Source organism: Egretta garzetta, unplaced genomic scaffold (assembly GCF_000687185.1).
Source record: "Egretta garzetta isolate BGI_Z169 unplaced genomic scaffold, ASM68718v1 scaffold259, whole genome shotgun sequence".
Classification (NCBI taxonomy): Eukaryota; Metazoa; Chordata; class Aves; order Pelecaniformes; family Ardeidae; genus Egretta; species Egretta garzetta.
This window is the reverse complement of record NW_009260770.1, coordinates 1,409,795-1,413,505: the sequence shown is the minus strand read 5'-3', so window position 1 is coordinate 1,413,505 and position 3,711 is coordinate 1,409,795. Positions and strand designations below refer to the sequence as shown.

The 3,711-nt window shown below is 44.1% G+C and overlaps 1 long non-coding RNA gene across 1 annotated transcript in view; it reads left to right on the top strand.

Moving 5' to 3' along the window:
• Positions 1 to 400: 400 nt before the first annotated feature.
• LOC118453046 overlaps positions 401 to 3,711 on the top strand; it is an 18,018-nt gene continuing 14,707 nt past the window's right edge. The window contains exon 1 of the long non-coding RNA XR_004842938.1: positions 401 to 500. This is a non-coding gene — a long non-coding RNA (uncharacterized LOC118453046). The remainder of the gene's footprint in view (positions 501 to 3,711) is intronic.

Here is a 3,711-nt window from a genome sequence, read left to right as displayed (position 1 = left end):
ACACATCGTTAATTACTTTGAGGGATGGTGACTCAACCACTTCCCTGGCAAACCTGTTCCAATGCTTAATATCCCTTTTGGTGAAGAAATATTTCCTAATGTCCAATCTAAACCTCCCCTGGTGCAGCTTGAGGCCGACTCCTCTTGTCCAATCACTTGTTGCTGACACCCACCTCGCTACAACCTTCCTTCAGGCAGTTGTAGAGAGCGATAAGGTCTCCCCTAAGCCTCCTTTTCTCCAGGTTAAACAACCCCAGTTCCCTCAGCTGCTCCTCATAAGACTTGTGCTCCAGAACCCTCCCCGGCTTTGTGGCTCTCCTCTGGACACACCCCAGTGCCTCGATGCATGTTCAGCTGGCTGTAGATCAACACCCCCAGGTCCTTTTCTGACAGGCAGCTTTCCAGCCACTCTTCCCCAAGCCTGTAGCGTTGCATGGGGTTGTTGTGACCAAAGTGCAGGACCTGGCTCTTGGCCTTGTAGAACCTCATACAGTTGTCCCGTCGATCCAGCCTGTCCAGATCTCTCTGCAGACCCCTTCTCCCCTCAAGCAGATTGACACTCCCACCCAATTTGGTGCCATCTGCAAACTTACTGAAGGTGCACTTGATCCCTTCATCCAGATCACTGATAAAGATATTAAACAGAACTGGCCCCAGTACTGAGCCCTGGGGGACACCACTTGTGGCCAGCCAACAACTGCATTTAACTCCATTCACCATCACTCTGTGGGCCTGGCCGGCCAGCCATTTTTTACCCAGCAAAGAGTACGTGGGTCACCTTGTTAGGGAAGGACATCAGGTCAGTCAAGCAGGACCTGCCTCTCATAAACCCATGCTGACTGGGCCTGATCACCTGGTTGTCCTGGATGTGCCATGTCATGGCACTCAGGATGATCTGCTCCATAACCTTTCCCGGCACCGAGGTCAGACTGACAGGCCTGGAGTTCCCTGGATCCTCCTTCCAGCCCTTCCTGTAGACGGGCGTCACATTTGCTAACCTCCAGTCACCTGGGACCTCCCTGGTCATCCAGGACTGCTGATAAAGGATGGAAAGTGGTTTGGTGAGCACTTCTGACAGCTCCCTCAGGACCCTTGGGTGGATCGCATTGGGCCCCATAGACTTGTGTGTGTCTAAGTGGTGTAGTGGGTCGCTAACCATTTCCACTTGGTTTATGGTTTTTTTTTTAATTGACATAGTTCATTCTTAGATTTCATATCTAGCTTTAGGAATCAGGTGATTTTTTTAAAGTGCTGTTTGTGTACTTCTCATATTCTGTTAGTGTGGAATCGTTACTGTCTGAGATAGCATACTTCATTTTTGACATGTAAAGAACAGAGAACCAATATAACAGCTTTGTCTATTGCTTTTTCTTTTTCAAGACATTAAGATTCAGCTTTTGTTTGACGGTCGTGATAGAAACTTAAGGAAAAGATGATTTCTTCAGGCATTTGTAGGTTTTTTTTCTTTTGACTATGAATTAGTCTATGGCATGTTTTTATTGAATGCTTCATTAGTTTTGTGTGACAGGAAATCAACAAAGACTTGCATTTTGTTCTCAATCTAATTTGTATCTACCTGCCTATTATTCCAACTAAACACAGTTTCCATAAACAATGTTTGGTTATCTGTTATGTGTAATTGAAAAGCCTCTTATATTATCCATTTGTCATTCTCAGCTGTGCATGGGTATTGAGACTTGGAGCAAAAATTTGAGCGTGTTTGCATTGGAAAATTGAATTTTTTCTACTCGTACGAATCATCAAAAGTGTCGTTTGGGCTCAGTAGAGTCTAAAAGAAAGAAAAAGGGAGAGGCTCTGCTTTTCCCCACCTTTTTAAAAATCTTAATTTAATTCCAACTCCAGAGGGTAGTTGTTTTGGTAGGAGGTGGGTGCAGTGAGGCTTGTGGAAGCTTGACTTTTACGGTTTGGTACTGACTGTACTTTCTGTAATATATTCACATACCAAATCAAATGAAGGTATATAAAAGAATAGATTTGCAGCACAAAGCTTCATCAAGAGGGCAGTGTAAGAAGACAATGAAAAGCAAACAAAGAAGACATTAGCTTGGTCTCTATTGCTCCAGTGTCTGAGTACACATCATCATTTTCAATATGTTTATCTGCACAGTACCCTTGAGGTAAAAACCAGTCTTACTCATTTTTTTTTCTAGTTTCCTCTGCCAATGGGTAACTGAGTCATAGAGAAGCTGAAAAAGGGCTATTTACAGTAAAAGTTCCTCAGAGCTACTTCTAGACTACCTATCAATCTTAGCTCAGCTGTTGTGAACAGCAAACTGTTCCACACAGAACTGTGCTGGAAACTGGGTTTGCACGGGCAGCTGAACCCTTAGACCACCTCTCTGTAATCTGCTGCTGCTCACTTACAGATTGCGAGCATAAGACTGTAGTGACTTCAGTACTGGTTCCCCCCTGCTGCCCAGTCCCTGGGCAAAGCCACAGCAACAGCACTTATTTCTGGAGCTTTTTTGGCTGCTTTGCTGTCTAAGACTACAACAGGGACCAGTGCAGGAAGGAGATGGGAGGATGATGATGAAACAGAAATTTTCAGTACTGACCACAAGTACTTCGGTGGAAGCCATCAGCTGGCCAGGCAGAGAGTGGTCACCTCAGTGGTGGCACTGAGTTCAATGAGGGGATGTAAGGACATACCTATAATGAGCTCAGGTAAAACCAAAGGTCCAGCTAGTGAAGTATTTTGCTTACAGCATTAACCATTGGTGGATGCCTCAAGAATGAGACTCCAACTGTTTCGGTTCACTGGATTTTGCTTCTTGGTATTTAGTAACCTTGAGTTGGTTTTTTTTGTTTGTTTGTTTGTTTGAGGGTTTTTTATGTGGTTGTCTGTCCTCCCTTCATGCTCATGTAAACTTTTAGCCTTCAAAGCATACTTCTGCAATGAGTTCTTTAGGTTTATGACCCATGGGATTTTTTTTCTGTGGGAAAGACATCCTGTTTTATTATTTAGAATATGGCTCCTATTTTAATTTTATGAAGGAAAAGTTGGGTTTTGATGGGGAAGAGAGACAGGGATAATGGCATATTGAAACAGGAGGTTGAAGAGAGACTTTACCGCTCTCTACAACTATCTGAAGGGAGATTGTAGAGAGGTGGATATTGGTCTCTTCTCCCAAGTAACGAGCAATAGCATAAGAGGAGTCGGCCTCAAGTTGCACCTGGGGAGGTTTAGACTGGATAGCAAGAAAAATTTCTTCACTGAAAGGGACATCAGGCACTGGAATGGGCTGTCCAGAGAAGTGTTTGAGTCACCATCCCTGGAGGTATTTAAAAGATGGGTAGACGAGGTGCTTAGGGACATGGTTTAGTAGGGGACAGGTATGGTTGGACTCAATGATCTTAAAGGTCGTTTCCAAACAAATGATTCGATGATTCTATGATACAGCCAGACTTTTCCTGTTGGATTATATCACAGATCAGGTAAATTCTCTTCCTCTACTGAACAGTGAGCTTTTCTGTCTCGGATCCATGCATGGGGGTCCTGCTAAGGTCCATGCTAAGGGGCTGGACCTTTCTTCTGATTTTGGATTTCTGCCCAGGAATATCTTCTTCTCTAACTTCAGCATAACCTTTCCAAGGGTTTCAAGTTTTTGAGCTGCTTAAGTGTCCTGGTTTCGGCTGGGGTAGAGCTAATTTTCTTCATAGAAGCTAGCATAGTGCTGTGGTTTGGGTTTA